Source organism: Pistacia vera, unplaced genomic scaffold, assembly GCF_008641045.1.
Source record: "Pistacia vera cultivar Batoury unplaced genomic scaffold, PisVer_v2 Contig524, whole genome shotgun sequence".
NCBI classification, from domain to species: Eukaryota; Viridiplantae; Streptophyta; class Magnoliopsida; order Sapindales; family Anacardiaceae; genus Pistacia; species Pistacia vera.
Genome location: NW_022196362.1, coordinates 131,920 through 148,351, shown reverse-complemented (window position 1 = coordinate 148,351; position 16,432 = coordinate 131,920). Strand labels below are relative to the sequence as shown.

The 16,432-nt window shown below is 36.3% G+C and overlaps 1 non-coding gene across 1 annotated transcript; it reads left to right on the top strand.

Moving 5' to 3' along the window:
* Positions 1 to 12,937: 12,937 nt before the first annotated feature.
* On the top strand, positions 12,938 to 13,044 carry LOC116106932. Its single transcript, XR_004124370.1, has one exon. It is a non-coding gene; the product is annotated as a small nucleolar RNA R71 (small nucleolar RNA).
* The last annotated feature ends 3,388 nt before the right edge of the window (positions 13,045 to 16,432 follow it).

The window sequence follows — 16,432 nt, the reverse complement described above, 5'->3', positions numbered from 1 at the left end:
AGAGCGACGAAGAGCTAGATTATGTGACTCATCTAGGAGATAAGAGTGTGCCATAGGTGTCGAATCCTCAGAATAAGCAAAATCATCTGGATCAGGCGTAGGAGGAATGACATGGTCAAGCTTAGAAGATGTACTTGCATTAGATGGAAATAATTTTGCAAAAGAGTAAGTAATAGGGGAAGAAGATGAGCTACGAAATTTTGACAAAGAAGAGAAAATTATATGTTCCTAGAATACTACATGACAGGAGACATGTAAGCATTGGGAGATGGGATCCTAACATTGATACCCTTTATGTTCTATACCATATCCCAAGAAACAACACAAATAGGCCTATGGTTCAAGTTTGGACTGCTCATGGGACTGTTAAAGAACGAAACAAGCAGACCCAAAGATTTTTAAAAGACCGTAGTTGGAAGAGCAGCCAAGAAGACGCTTATAAGGAGTTTGATTATCTATAATAGGAGAAGGCATGCGATTGATGACAAAGACGGTGGTGAGGGCGACCTTTCTCCAAAATGATTCTGGACAAGAAGATGATAGAAGCATGGCCCGAACGGAATCCAAGATATGCCGATGTTTGCATTCGACACGACCATTCTGTTGTGAGGTTCCAAGACAAGATCACTAAATGGTGGTTCCATTGGCAAGAAGAAATTCATCTAGGGTAGAATCACAATACTTTATGACATTATCAGTACGAAACATTTTTATTTTCTTAGAATTTTGTGTAAGTACCATGGTCACAAAGTTTTTATATGTTTGAGAGATTTCAAACCTGTTTTTCAAGAGATAATCCAAGTAAAACGAGAAAAAATCATCTATAAAAATGACAAAGTACTGTGAACCTCCCATAGTACGAGTTGGTGCGGGACCCTAAACATCAGTGTGAATTAAATCAAATGGAGCATAAGAAACTAAGTCACTAATATTAAAAGGCAAAGCAAGTTGTTTAGACAAAGAATATGATACACAATCAAGTGTTTCAAGTTTATTAGAACCAAGGCAACCACTGGAAACAAGTGAACGTACTTTAGTCAGAGAAACATGACCTAAATGAATATGCCATAAGTGAGAAATGGATAAGGTAGACGCAACTGACTAGGAAGGAGATACTTTAAAAGGTGAAAAGTGAAGGGAGGTGAGCTTGAACAATCGTCCCATCTTACGCCCTGTCCCAACAATCTGACCCATTTGAGAATCTTGCACACAACAACCATGAGAAGAAAAGGTAATATCAAGACCGAGTTCACATAGTTGACCTACAAATACAAGATTATATGTGAGTTTTGGAATGAGAAAAGTATCGAGTAGAGACATAGTTGGAGTAGAGACGATTCCTATATGACTAACATGCATATGAATGACAGGTGTATTTGAATTAAGAGATGTATCATATATGATAGATGAATCAGGAATCATATGATTACAATAAGCAGAATCAATAAGCCACGAAATAGTACCTGAAATGGTGGGCAAGGCAATGTGAGAACTAAAAGAATGAGACAAAACTTGTTTAAGGAGAGACTCTATATCATGAAGGGTAGGCTGGGATGGAGCTGGGGATGTCTTAGTGGTAGCGGTATCAACGTGTGAAGAAGATCTAAATTTTCCAAGCTGGGGACAACATGACTTGGTATGACCTTTCTTTTTGCAGTAATTGCACTAAATGCTTGGACAATAAAGAATGAGATGTTCATTTTGGTGACGGTATTTGCAAACAAGTGAATTAGTCTGCTTGGTCAGACAAGTATGAGACTGCTTGTCAGGAATAATGGCAAGGACTGTATCTGATTTTTTTTATACCCTAGGTGTGAACCGAGTCTCATCAAACTGAAGTTCAGAGAGAGCTGTGTCCAAAGTTGGCAAAGGCATACGGTGGAGGAGCATGGATCGAGTAGACTCAGACTTTGGGGTAAGAGCCATAAAAAATTGGATCAAACACATATAATCACGATGCTTTTCATATTAAGTGGCATCTATAGTGCATGTCCAACTAGGATTAGATTGAGCTAGCTAATCCCACATAATTTGCATCTAAGCATGGAAATCTGCGATAGATTGAGTGGGCTCTTGCTTCATGTGTTGTAGAGACTGCCAGAGTTGATATTGATGAGAGAGTCCTTTGGTAGTAAACCGAGTGGCAAGCATATCCCAGACTTCTTTTGTAGTTTCAGAGCGACCAAACTAGAGATGAATAGATGGAATAAAAGAATTCCAGAACCATGTAATAATCTGGTGATTGTTGCTATCCCAATCATCAAGTCTCTGGCTAAACTTGCCATCTTCTTCAGTGTCTCCTTTAATTGGTGTTTTAATATCGCCAGTCACATAACGCCAAAAGTTTTTGTCCTTTTAGAAAAGATCGCATTCCTTGACTCCATAAGGTGTAAGAATTTGTGCCATCTAATATCCCATAAATTGGACATTGGATCTCCATTTTGTCCATTTGAAGACAAGAATTTTGATGCTGCTGAAGTGGCATTGCTAATTTGGCAAGAAGTTTTTATTGTGTCAATGATGACGGGTGACAGGCTATTCGCAAGTATACGAAATCGCACAAGTAGTAAAGCTCGAGTAAACAAATGTCGAATCCCAAGAGAACTACCTACCAAGTACCAAACTAGTCTACTTTATTGCTATTTGATGAAAAAAATTTTAAGAATGAATTTAATCAAAAATAAAACAAACTAAAAACTAAACAAAAGCAAAACTTTATTAATACTTTGGTAAAAAGATCAATATGACTAAACCTAGGGCACAGATTTCACACCAATTTAATCCTATGCATTGACAATTATTGCTAACCTAATTAAGCTTATTCTAAACACCAAACTCCCTAATATTCTACTAACTTTCTCTCGAACAATTAGCGAATTAATCCTTAAGCAACAACCCAAAATATTTCTAAGTTGGATCTAGAAGCTAAGAGATCATTAAGTTCTATGAAATTTACCAGAGCCTCACAAATCGCGGTAACCTATCTCTAGCGTTCGCTCAATCTATGGTTTTATTACCTTAGACTAATCAGGTTTCATCTCTCGATCTCAACCCAACCCATAAAATCATTCAACTCTCGTGCCCTTAAGAATTGAAAGTATTACACACAATAATAAAACTTAAAATTAATGCTCAATTTAAAATCAATAACAATAACGTCAATACATATTCATAAATTGGGCTACATCTTTAGCCCTAGAAAAGAAATTTAGTTCATAATTGCACTAATAAAAACAACCATGGTATTAACAAACATGAGTTCAAGACAGAAAAATAGAAAAACTTATCCAATTGGCGAACGAGAACTGCAGGAATTCTGATCTCCAAAATAGTAGCCGCTCTTTCTCCTTCTCTAATCTCCTTAAAAACTAATTAAAGACGCTTATTTATAGTGCTAGGGTTTGGAGGTTAATTAGGAAAGAATTAAATGCCTTAAACCATTCAGATTCGGACTAGGAGAATACAATAACCCAAATAGGCCTGTGATCCATCGCTGTGATAATAAGAAACAGTCGATGCGGCGATTGTTCTTTTTGTCCCACGAGTCTGGGATCTTTAGAATTTGGAAAATTATTCAACAAAAACTTTGTAGGTCTCTGAATAACCTTTCCAACACCATAAGAATCATCAAATTCCGATTTCTACAGCTCAAGTTATGATCGAAACATTGAAGCATGCTCATCTTGAGGATTTCTAGGTTTTACGTTATATTTTCAACACATCACAACTTTCTTGTTTCAACTCCAATTCTTGCACTGTTTGTTCCTACTCGTCATGAATTCCATTGACATCATTCTTCTTCATTCAAATATCATTTTTAACCTGAAAATACTCAAAATACACTCGTGATCTCATAAAAGGTATTTATGAAATAATTAACTCAAATTTCACATTAAAAACACATTTTTCTACAAATAATCCAATTAAATCACTACCAAAATATGTATTTTCAAGCTCGTATCACAACCCCTAACCAACTTCTTGCTAGTCCCTAGCAAACTAAACGATAAAACAAGTCTCTAAGCTTGAAAATAAAACAAAAAATTAAAATATTAAACCTATATCTAAATTATCCTAAATCACATTCGTAGATTGACACGATTGCATTTAGCGTATGGAACAAGCCTTTAAACCCCTAGGCAACCCTAGTTGGACGAGTTGTAGTCTTGTGAGGGTTTCCAACGATGATACCTACAAACATCCATACTAAACTTAACCTAAATCCTAAAATATAAAAATAAACATAAAAAGAACAAAAACTAACAAAAATTCTTGGATCAATCATAAAGTTGTCTCAAAAATCACATATACAAAAAAAAAAAAAAAAAAAAAAAAAGAATAATTAAAAATTGCCTAAGCTCACAAACAATGCAAACGTCAATTCCATTTTTATTATCGACCCTAGAACATCCATACAACCACAAACCATTAGTCTACAAACCCGAATGGTTTTATGCATAACATTCATGAACAAAATTTTGATCTCAATATTCGGGTTATGACTTATAGGTGAATCATGGAATCAAACTCCATAGACTCACTTTTCAAACCACTCTTCATTAATGTAAAAATTCACACTACCTTGGATCAATAGGTCTTTGTAAAGGTTGTAACGTTAGGCTAGGGTATGAGTTCATGAAAGAACGGAAAGAGAATTCAACAAAAATGAAATTATGAGACTTAATCTTCATTCATTCTTATTACTATTATACAAAAACACTTCCCTTTTTCACTTAGTAACTTCCCAACCTTTATCAAACTCTTTTTTTTCGACAGTAATATAACCCCATTTGCATAATTTCAAATCTTCACAATGCTTTTCAAAGCCCACTTTTCTTTTCTTTTCTTTCTCTTTTTTTTTTTTTTTTAAATCATTTTTTCTTTTTCTTTTTTTAATCATTTTTTTCTAACAACAATAATAAGAAGAAAGTAGAAAACACACACACAACCCCACTGATCTTACAAGCACTCCACAACCCCCAACCAATTTCTTTGCATAAACCTGGGTTGTGGCAAAGCTACACTTCCTCACCAACACTCGTAATAAGGTTGAATCACAATGAAGTCTCTTAAAGATAAAATGGGTAGGATTGTGTTTTAGGGTCATAATCAGGGTTGGGTAAAAATTAAGTTCAAAGAAAGAAAACCAAGGCTAATTTGTGTTTAAAAAGAGCTCAAAGGGTTAACTAGTGATGATAATAAAAAGAGTCGGCTTAAAAGGCTCAATCGGTCCAAAAACAGCATAAATCATTTCCTAAGTGATGTGAACTCTAGGACTTCACCTCGAGTGGTTATTAAATGAGTTCTAGAGTTTGTTGAGATCGCAAAAATATCCATGAAAACTTCACACATAAAACATCTCTAAGTGAGTAAACTTAACCACTTTCAATCCACAAACTGCTAGGATCTCAAACTATATGTCATTAACATTCACAATCATCTATAATTAAAGGCAAAAATTAATGTCCTCCATTTGTTATATGTTATTGAAAGCATGTACCTATCATAGATATATAAATTAATCCAAGAGAAAAACTCACAAAATAAAATAAAAATTATGCTCCCTAAATCTATATCCATATCCATAAAAAAAATTCTACTCAAAATTAAATTCCTACCCCGACCTTAAAATCAACATTGTCCTTAATGTTAAGAATAAGAAAAAGAAAAGAAAAGCGTTACCACATTCCTTAACGTTATAAAGCTGTCCAGTTCGTTGTGTGATATTTGCCAAATTTGTTTTATAAAAATCACAACTAAAAGGACCCTGTTGGTCACCATTGTTATGCAGAAAAAAATGGATAGAAAGAGCATCAACAAACCAGAAATAATACTAATATAACCATTTAAACAGTTTACAAGTACATAACGAGCACAAACATCAACATAATGCAAGTACAGAAAAAGAAATAAACTACACTGAAAATAACAAACAAAAACACAACATAAAACTCCAGGTCTCTAGCAGTGACACACTACCTACTCCTCCATACTCTCCTCAGAATCATCATTGGAAGCGTCGCCATCCTCCTCATCCAATGGATACACACAATTAGTCCATTCACTCTACCGCTGCTATCCCAACATGAGCAAGTTGCAATCGTTGCATCTCATATTGCACCCGCATTTGCCCACTCATCTAAGTCATCTAGGCTTCTTGATGAATATGTTGCTTTCCCAACTTATCTATATCTTCCTTCATCTTTGTCAATTGATCTCTCTTGGATGACTTCTTCAATGAAGATGCTTTGGTCTTGGATACTTCCACTTTGCCCCCCCTGGTGAGATTTTGTAGAAATTGCTTTGTAAGACATGCTCCTTGTGGGATTAATACTTCTTCAGAATTCAAAGGCACGTAAACTTGCTTACATAATTTGGTGATCAATTGAGGGAAGTAAAAACCTGACTTGTTACGCTTTGTCGAATGGAGAATCTCATAAAAAATAATCTCGCCCACACTCATCCTCATCTTTTGGTGGATAACATACATCACAATCGCCCTAACTTAGCTAACCATGCTCATGTGCTTTGAGGGCATAAATCTAGAGCAAACAAAATATAACCAAATGTGCGAAATTGAGTCCAAAAACTTGCTTTTAAAACGGATGTGTTCCCTAGCCGCAATAAACCATGTAGCTTTCCCTTCCGTTAAACAATTAATCATTACGTCATAATCTACTTCCTGCTTGTATGTTGTGTAGGCATCCTCATCTATCTCAACTTGCGGCAGCCCATAAAATTCATTAATAGCGGCTGCAATAAATACCACTTCCTTGTCTCTTACCATTGTCCTTCCGTCAACGCTATCAGGAACGTTGGCATAAAACTCTTTTACTATAGAGGCAACAGCAAGAGCCTGAGGTTCTTTGCAAAACGTTTGCCAACCCAAAGCTTGAATTACATCATTGATCCCCCTAACATTCTCTGTAAACACCAGCATTTGTTCTTCAATAAACCCATCAGGTTTCTTTGCAAAATTTTCATATCTCTCCTAGGTAGCCTGACTAACAAATCAGACATCATTGGAGGCCTTCCTTTTTCCTTTTTCTGTCCTATCTCCTGGCTTTCTCTTGGGCGCCATCACAAAAACTTTCCACTCAAATAATTCAATCAATCAAAGTTTACAATCACTGCACCCAATTTCAATCACCACAATTCCCAAATCCACACACAATTTCTCCACTCAATCAATCAAATTAACAATTACAACAACTAATTTCAAAAACATAACTCCCAAATTACCAACAAATGCTCCAAGTTTATTCAAAGAATTCCACCAAACTTCAACATTCAACTATCATAGTGCAATATGGGTGATAAATACTTACTTGAACCAATGTGTTTGCAGACTTGCTTTGAATTTGCAAAGATTGGCCCAAATTCAAAATTCCCCAAAATTTGAAACCCTAACTTTGAAATTGTGAGAATCCCGAATTGCTTCCTTAATATGCGAAATATGAGTTGAAATGGAGTTTGTTAGTGAGCAATTGAGGAGAAATTGAAGATGGGATGAAGGGATGATGAATGGAATGGTGTTTGGATATGTGCAGGGAGAAGAAAAGATAATGGGCGTTTAAGAGAAGAGAGAGTAAAGTCTATAGGGAATTCGCACAATTAAACGTGAATTCACGTTTTAAATGTGCGCTCACAGCGGCAACAGATTATGTCATCGTGGTAAGCGTGCTACTCGTCATATGTGTGCGCGAGTGTAACGCTTGTTGCAGCGATGATAAATTGTCGCTGTGGCAAGTGTGCTTCTTAGCCTATACATTGAATTATGACACTCGTTGCGGCTATGGAAAGTTTCACCATGACGAGCATGCCTCTCCTTAGTTGCATTCCTTAGATTCACTCTCGCTGCAGCTATGGTACATGTCGTCGTGACAAACATAGTTTTGTTGTTGCTAGGCACTCTGAATGTGTTCTACTGTGGACCTAAAAAAAAAATCAATTATCTAAGTGTAAAAGAAATAAGTTTTGATCAATTAAAAAAAAATTGTAAATAATTAAAAAAATTAAAAATTTACGAACTAAAATTAAAACGAAAATAAGATCTTGGGTTGCCTCCCAAGGAGCACTTGTTTAAAGTCTTAAGCTTGACTCCTTTCTGTCGTCAATGAGGATTATGAAAAAAGATTGAAACCCTCTCATCTTCATTTCCATTCTCAATATAAGGTTTCAATCTTTGGTCATTTACTTTGAATGTTCCCTTCATCAGGTAGTGGACCTCTATCACCTCATGCGAAAACACGCGATGAACTATGAACGGGTCAGACCATCTTGAGCGCAATTTTCTCGAGAAAAGTCATAGTCTTGAGTTAAATAACAGAACTTTGTCCCCCTCCTTGAATTCCTTGTTCATGATATGTTTGTCGTGCCATTGCTTAGTCTTTTCTTTGTAAATTCGGGCATTCTCATATGCATTATTTCAGAATTCTTCCATCTCATTGAGTTGTAGTAATCGTTTTGCTCCTGTCGCTTATAGATCAAAGTTCAAAAACTTCACTGCCCAATATGACCTATGTTCTAACTCCACTGGCCAGTAACAAGTTTTTCCATAAACCATCCTATAGAGCGACATTCCTATGGGTGTTTTGAATGTCATCCTATACGCCCATAATGCATCATCAAGTTTGGTTGTCCAATCCTTTAGAGAAGTGTTTACCATCTTTTCCAAGATTCGTTTCAGCTCCCTATTGAACACTTCTACTTGGCCACTGGTTTGAGGGTGATATGGAGTAGCAACACGATGTGTAGCCCCATACTTGCTTAACAATGGCGATTGCAGAAGTGAGAACCACCATCACTAATAATGGCCCTTGGCGTGCCAAACCTTGAGAAACTATTATTCTTTATGAACTTGAAAACCACGCGAGCATCGTTTGTTGGCAACGCTGCAGCTTCCACCCACTTTGAAACATAATCTACACCAACCAAAATAAAACGATTAGAATAGGAGAAAAGAAAAAGTCTCATAAAATCTATGCCCTTACGTCAAACAATTCTATTTCTAGAATATTATTTAGAGACATTGCATTTCTCCTAGATATGTTCCCAACCCATTGACATTCATCACAGCTCATAACAAAACTAAAAGCATCTTTAAAAAGAGTGGGCCAGAAAAATCTTGATTAAAGAACTTTAGCAATGGTCTTTGTTGAACCAAAATGGCCACCAACTTCTATTGAATGACAATGACGAAGAATATTCGTCATCTCTTCCTCTGGCACATATCTTCTTATCATTTGATCGGCACAATGCTTGTACAAAAACGGGTCCTCCCAAAAGTAGTATTTTAAATTTGTAAAAAATTTATTCTGTCTTTGGGAGTTCATTCCAAGGGGCATAACTTTCCACGCCAAATAATTGGCAATATCTGCAAACCACGACCCTTCTTGAATAGCGAATAATTGCTCATCTAGGAAGTATTCGTTGATTGGCTTCTCTTGCTCTCGAGCTTCTTCATTGGACTCTAATCGGGATAGATGATCAGCTACTTGATTTTTCATTTCTTTTTTATCCTTGATTTTCAAGTCGAAATCTTGTAGGAGCAATACCCATCACAATAATCTTGGCTTGGAATCCTGCTTTGCTAGGAAGTACTTCAATGTAGCATAGTCAGTATACACAATAACCTTGGTACCTAACAAATAAGAATGAAATTTATCAATAGAGAATACAACTACTAAAAATTCTTTTTTAGTAGTGGCATAATTTAATTGTGGTCCCCGTTAAATTCTTTCTGACAAAATAGATCACATGCAAAACTTTACCTTTTCACTGTCCTAAAATAGCCCCTATAGCATAATCACTTGCGTCACACATGAGTTCAAAAGGTAGTTCCCAATTAGGCGCAACAATAATAGGAGCAAAGATTAATTTTGCTTTTAAACACTCAAATGCATCTAAACACTCTTGACTAAAATTAAAAGGAACATCCTTAGCTAATAAATCACAAAGAGGTTTACAGATTTTAGAAAAGTCTTGTATGAATCTCCTATTAAAACCTACATGTCCACGGAAACTTCTGACAGCCTTCGCTGAATTCGAAGGTGGTAGTTTCTCAATGACTTCAATCTTTCCTCGATCCACCTCAATTCCATTCGTAGATATTTGATGAGCTAACACAATTCCATCTCGTACCATAAAATGACATTTTTCCTAATTTAACATCAGGTTAGTATCAACACATCTCTACAAAACATTAGAAAGGTTAGTCAAACAATCATCAAAAGAATCACTAAAAACAGAAAAATCGTCCATGAAAACTTCAATGGACTTCTCAACTATATCAGAGAAAAATGAAATCATGCAACGTTGAAAAGTTGCAGGAGTGTTGCACAAGCCAAACGGCATTCTTTGGTAGGTGAATGTTCCATATGGGCACGTGAAAGTCGTTTTCTCTTGATCTTCTGGCCCTATAGAAATTTGATTATAGCCTGAATATTCGTCTAGAAACAATAGAACTTATGACCAGCTAACCTGTCTAACATTTGATCGATGAATGGCAATGGAAAGTGGTCCTTACGAGTCACGGAATTTAGTTTGCGATAGTCAATACATACTTTCTATCCCGTGACTGTTCGTGTTGGAATCAACTCGTTGTTATCGTTACGGACCACTGCCATTCCTCCATTCTTTGGCACCACTTGGATTGGCCTACCCATGCATTATCCAAAATTGGATATATAATTCCTGCATCTAAGAGATTCAATACCTCATTCTTAACCACTTCTTGCGTTAAAGGGTTTAATCTTCTTTGTGGTTGGACGGTAGGCTTATAGCTCTCCTCCATTAGGATCTTGTGTGCACAAATTGAGGGACTTATACCCTTTATATTCGCAATTGTCCATCTAATGGCCTTCTTGTATTTCCTTAATATGCGCAGCAACTTTTCTTCCTCTACATCATTCAAAGAAGCATTAATAATGACTGAAAAAAATGTATCCTCTTTTAAGAATGCATACCTTAAATGAGATGATAGTTGCTTGAGCTCAAGTGTAGGTGGTTTCTTAACTGGTGAAGTGGAATGAGATACCACGGCTCCAACTTTTTTTATTGTTTTAGCTTCAGGACGAACTAATGGTGGTAGAGCATTTAAGTACCTTAAACACTCTCTTATCTCTTCACTATCAACTTCATCCTCATGATCTCTATAATTCATCAAGCAATTCTCTAAGGGGGCAAATGGGGTAGCTTTCTTCAAAATTCTGCTCCACTATATTGTCGAGGACATTAATCTCAAAACATGTGTCTAATTCAGATGGACGCTTCATGGAGTCAAAAACATCAAACTTTACTTGCTCATCTTCTACCCTTAAGATTAATTTTCTTGGTGGACATCTATCAATGTCCTATCCGTGGTTAGAAAATGTCGTCCTAAAATTAAAGGTATTTCCTTATCTTCCTCCATGTCTGACACTATGAAATCAACTGAGAAAATTAGTTTGTCTACCTTAATCAAGATGTCTTCTACCACCCCCTAGGATATGTTATTGATCGATTAGCTAATTAGAGAGGCACGGTGGTTGGCTTCACTTCTCATAATCCAAGTTTCCTGTAAATAGAAAACGACATTAAATTTATACTTGCCCCTAAATCACATAAAACCTTATCAAAATAACAACTACCAATAATACAAGGGATAGTAAAAATCCCTGGATCTCGTAGTTTAAGTGGTAGTTTCTTTTGAATCAGCGCACTGCATTCCTCAGTTAACATGACTTTCTCGTATTCCTCAAATTTTTTCTTGTGTGTGAGGATCTCCTTCAAAAACTTCGCATATTTCAGCACATGTTCTAACATATCAAAAAAAGGAATATTAATATGCAAACTTCAAAACATATCAATAAACTTATCGAATTGCTTGTCAAGCTTTTAATTCTTCAAACGGTGTGGGTATGGAAGGTTTGCATGGCTTGAAGAAATTTTCTGCTCAGATTCACGCTCGCTGCGGCCCCCAGATTCATCTCTGCGAAAATAAGTTGGAACTTCTAACGTTTTGAGCACTGATTCACGATTGTCGCGGCCACCATATTCATCGCCGTAGCGATCGTCCTTTATGCCGATGATATTCTCCATATTTTCACACTCGCTGCGACGACAACTTTCCTCGCTGCAGCGATTGTTCTTCTTCTTTCCTTCAGATCTTTCTCTTATTCTTGCTTCCGTTTTTCGTCCTCTGAATTTTCCAAGGCTCTCCCACCCTCAAAGTGATTGCATGCCCTTTTCCTTGGGATTCTTCTCTGTATCGCTCGAAAAAACGCCTTGAACTCTTCCCGCTAATATGTTATGGATTTGCCCAATTTGAGTCTCAAGGTTTCTAATAGAGGCTGACTGATTTTGGGCAAGGATTTTAGTCTTCTCAAACCTCGTGCTTGTCTCTTAAATGAACTTGGTAAGCACATTCTCCAAGTTAGATTTTGGCTCTTGAGCTTGAAAAACAGGAGGTTGTTTTTGCTCATTGTTGTTGCTGCATGAGAAGTTCGGATGCTTCCTTCATGCCGAATTGTATGTGTTGGAGTATGGATTCCCTTGCCCCCTTTGGAAATTATTGATGTAATTAGCTTGTTTAGGCTAAGCAAACAGATTCTCTTCTTGATAATCCTTAGATGAATGATTTCCTGCGCAGAGTTCACATGTTAGAGAAGAGGATTCAATTGCATTTATCTTTAAAACATTACCTAATTGCTTCTGGGTGTTTGAAAGTTGAGTAGCCAAAGCGGTGTAACCGTCAACTTCGTGCACTCTCACTGATTTCCTTATTGAAGTTCTCTCCGAAGTCCTCATATAGTTATTGTTCGCCATCACTTCAATCAGATTGTATGCTTCCTCTAGTGTTTTATTGTTCAAGGCTTTTCCACTTGCAGCATCTATCATGGCTTGAATAGTTGGCAGCAACCCTCGGTAGAACATTTGCACTTGCAACCAGATTGGCAAACCATGGTGAGGGCACCTCCGTAAGAGATCCTTATACTTTTTCCATGCTTCATATAATGACTCCAAGTCTTGTTGGTAGAAACTGGTAATCTCACTTCTTAGCTTGGCAAATTTGGTAGGTGGAAAATATTTAGTGAGGAATGCTTGAGCTAACTTGCTCCATGTCGTGATGCTCCCAGATGGCAGAGAAATCAACCAAGCCTTAGCTTTATCCCGAAGAGAGAATGGGAAAAGCCTTAGCCTAATTGCATCGTCGGATACTCCATTATGTCGGAATGTGTCGCATAACTCCAGAAATTGGACCGATTGCTGAATCATCTGAATAATTGCTGGCTTGATCTCAAAATTATTTGCTTGAACTGGTGGTCTCCTGATGCTAGAATAGCACCCATTAATAGTAGGACTAGATTAGTCCTTCAATGCTCTTTGAACCACTGCTGCTCCACCAATTACATTGCCTCCTACGATTTCCTCATTCTCATTCTCCTGATTTTCCACATTGGGATTAATAATTACCGTGTTAGCCATTGATTTTTCTAAGTTAGCTTGCCTCTTTTCTTTCCTCAACTGTTTAGCTGTTTTCTCAATCTCATAATCTAAGGGAATAAGATCACCACCACCTTTTGAACGACTCTCCAGAATCTAGATAAAAGAAACAAACACAACAAACTAAAATAAAAATTAATTTCTAAGCAAAAATAAAAAAATTCAAATTAGCAACTAAATATTTCGTATTGATAGTGGTAAAAAAAATAATTCCCCGGCAACGGCGCCAAAAACTTGACAAGCTATTCGCAAGTGTACGAAATCGCACAAGTAATAAAACTCGAATAAACGAGTGTCGAATCCCAAGAGAACTACTGACCAAGTACCAAACTAGTCTATTTTATTGCTATTTGATGAAACAAAATTTTAAGAATGAATTTAATGAAAAATAAAACAAATTAAAAACTAAACAAAAGCAAAACTTTATTAATACTTTGGTAAAAAGATCAATATGACTAAACCTAGGGCACAGATTTCACACCAATTTAATCCTATGCATTGACAATTATTGCTAACATAATTAAGCTTATTCTAAAGGCCAAACTCCCTAATATTCCACTTTCTCTCGAACAATTAGCGAATTAATCCTTAAGCAACAACCCAAAATATCTCTAAGTTAGATTTAGAAGCTAAGAGATCATTAAGTTCTATGGAATTTACCAAAACCTCACAGATCGTGGTAATCTATCTCTAGCGTTTGCTCAATATATGGTTTTATTACCTTAGACTAATCAGGTTTCATCTCTCGATCTCAACCCAATGCATAAAATCATTCAACTCTCGTGCCTTTAAGAATTGAAAGCATTATACACAATAATAAAACTTAGAATTAATGCTCAATTTAAAATCAACAACAATAACGTCAATACATATTCATAAATTGGGCTACATCTTTAGCCCTAAAAAAGTGATTTAGTTTATAATTACAATAATAAAAACAACCATTGTATTAACAAACATGAGTTCAAGGCAGAAAAATAGAAAAACTTCTCCAATTGGCGAACGAGAACTGCAGGAATTCCGATCTCCAAAATAATAGTCGCTCTTTCTCCTTCTCTAATCTTCTTAAATACTAATTAAAGACCCTTATTTATAGTTCTAGGGTTTGGAGGTTAATTAGGAAAGAATTAAATGCCTTAAACCATTCATATTTGGACTAGGAGAATACAATAACCCAAACATGCCCGTGATCCATTGCTACGGCGATAAGAAATTGTCGCTATGGTGATCATTCTTTCTGTCCCATGAGTCTAGAATCTTCAGAATTTGGCAAAGTCATCAACACAAACTTTTTATCTCTCTGAATAAGCTTTCCAACGCCACAAGAATCATCAAATTTCGGTTTCTATAGCTCAAGTTATGATCGAAACATTGAAGCATGCTCTTCTTGAGGATTTCCAAGTTTTACGTCGTATCTTCAACGCGTCACAACTTTCTTGTTTCAACTCCAATTCTTGCACCATTTGTTCCTACTCATCTTGAATTCCATCAACATCATTCTTCTTCATTCAAATATCATTTTTAACCTGAAAATACTCAAAATACACCCGTAATCCCATAAAAGGTATTTATGAAATAATTCCACAAATAATCCAATTGAATCACTAACAAAATATGTATTTTCAAGCTCTTATCAACGGGGCAAAGGAGCGACTGACACAGTAGGGTCAACGTTAACAAGGCAAGGCATGTGCAGACGCGTGCGAAAGTGTGGCAAAGGCAGAGGACTATAATGGCAAAGGAAGAGGTCCTAGATGACGTAGAGCAGTAACCCAAGATGGTAATAAGTGCTATGCTGATATGATTTAATATGCATCAAGAAACTAGAGAGGTCACAAATGATCCCACTTAAAACCTAACCTCCTTAGACTATTATCGTCTTTGTGACAAAAAAATTTTAGACATGCATATAACCATAGAAATAACAACTCACTGTCCTAACCTAAGCTCTGATACCATGTTAGAATTCTAGAGAGAAAGGCAAAGAATGAAATTGTATTTTAATTGTATATATTCCAATGTACAAGAGCTCCATTTATACTTACAAGACATGCTAGAATCATACTAATGGCTAAATTCAAGCCATGAATCAAGCAAATTCAAGCCATTGATCAAGCTTTGCTTGGTTGTGGCTAACAGACGAATATCCTGATAATCTTTTCAGCTATCTGAAAGTGTGCTACTGCATGGTTTTGATATCTTAATTTCGGGGGAGACGTTTTGGTCCCCGGTTCATTTTTCCATTACCTGCAAGAGGACAGCAAAATTTAAGCAAGTGATTGTAGTTCATAAGTAAGAATGATCTATTCATCTGTCTGGGTAATATCCTCAAGCATTACATAAATAATTAATAGAAATGAACAAGAAAGGGTTCGTTAATGGTTATATATAAGTTGAGCCGGACATGATCAGTTGGAGTAACAATTAAGAGCTGAGTCTCACAATCATAGAAACCCAAGTGTTTAAATAGAGTTTAGGTTTGGTCGAATAGAATATATATAGATCAGAATCTACGCAAATCATCGAACAACCTAATCACTAATGGGCATGCATCACATGTGTGAAAACTTTGCGCTATCTTTGACAGATCACGCGCCAAAAATCACCTAAGATTCGAATAGTTCTGGAGAACTTAAGAGTTTAGACTTGTATTGTATGGCCAACGTGCAAGCAATCTTGATACTAGCTGCTACATGAGTAGTTAGTTCTCACAGAAGAAAGAAACAAATTCTAAAGATAAAAGGGGTTTATAGTTATACATAAATCACATTTCCTCAAGCCAACCAAATTACAGTAAAATGGCTAAATGCTTTGAGGTTTTCACAAGTTAAAGCACTGTATATGTAGACACTCACCGCACCCTAATGCTAGAGTGCTCCCACAAAACCCCAACGCTTTCCAAGTGTCACGTCCCCAAGTGTTAGTAAATTTTTCTTTATAGTTCAAG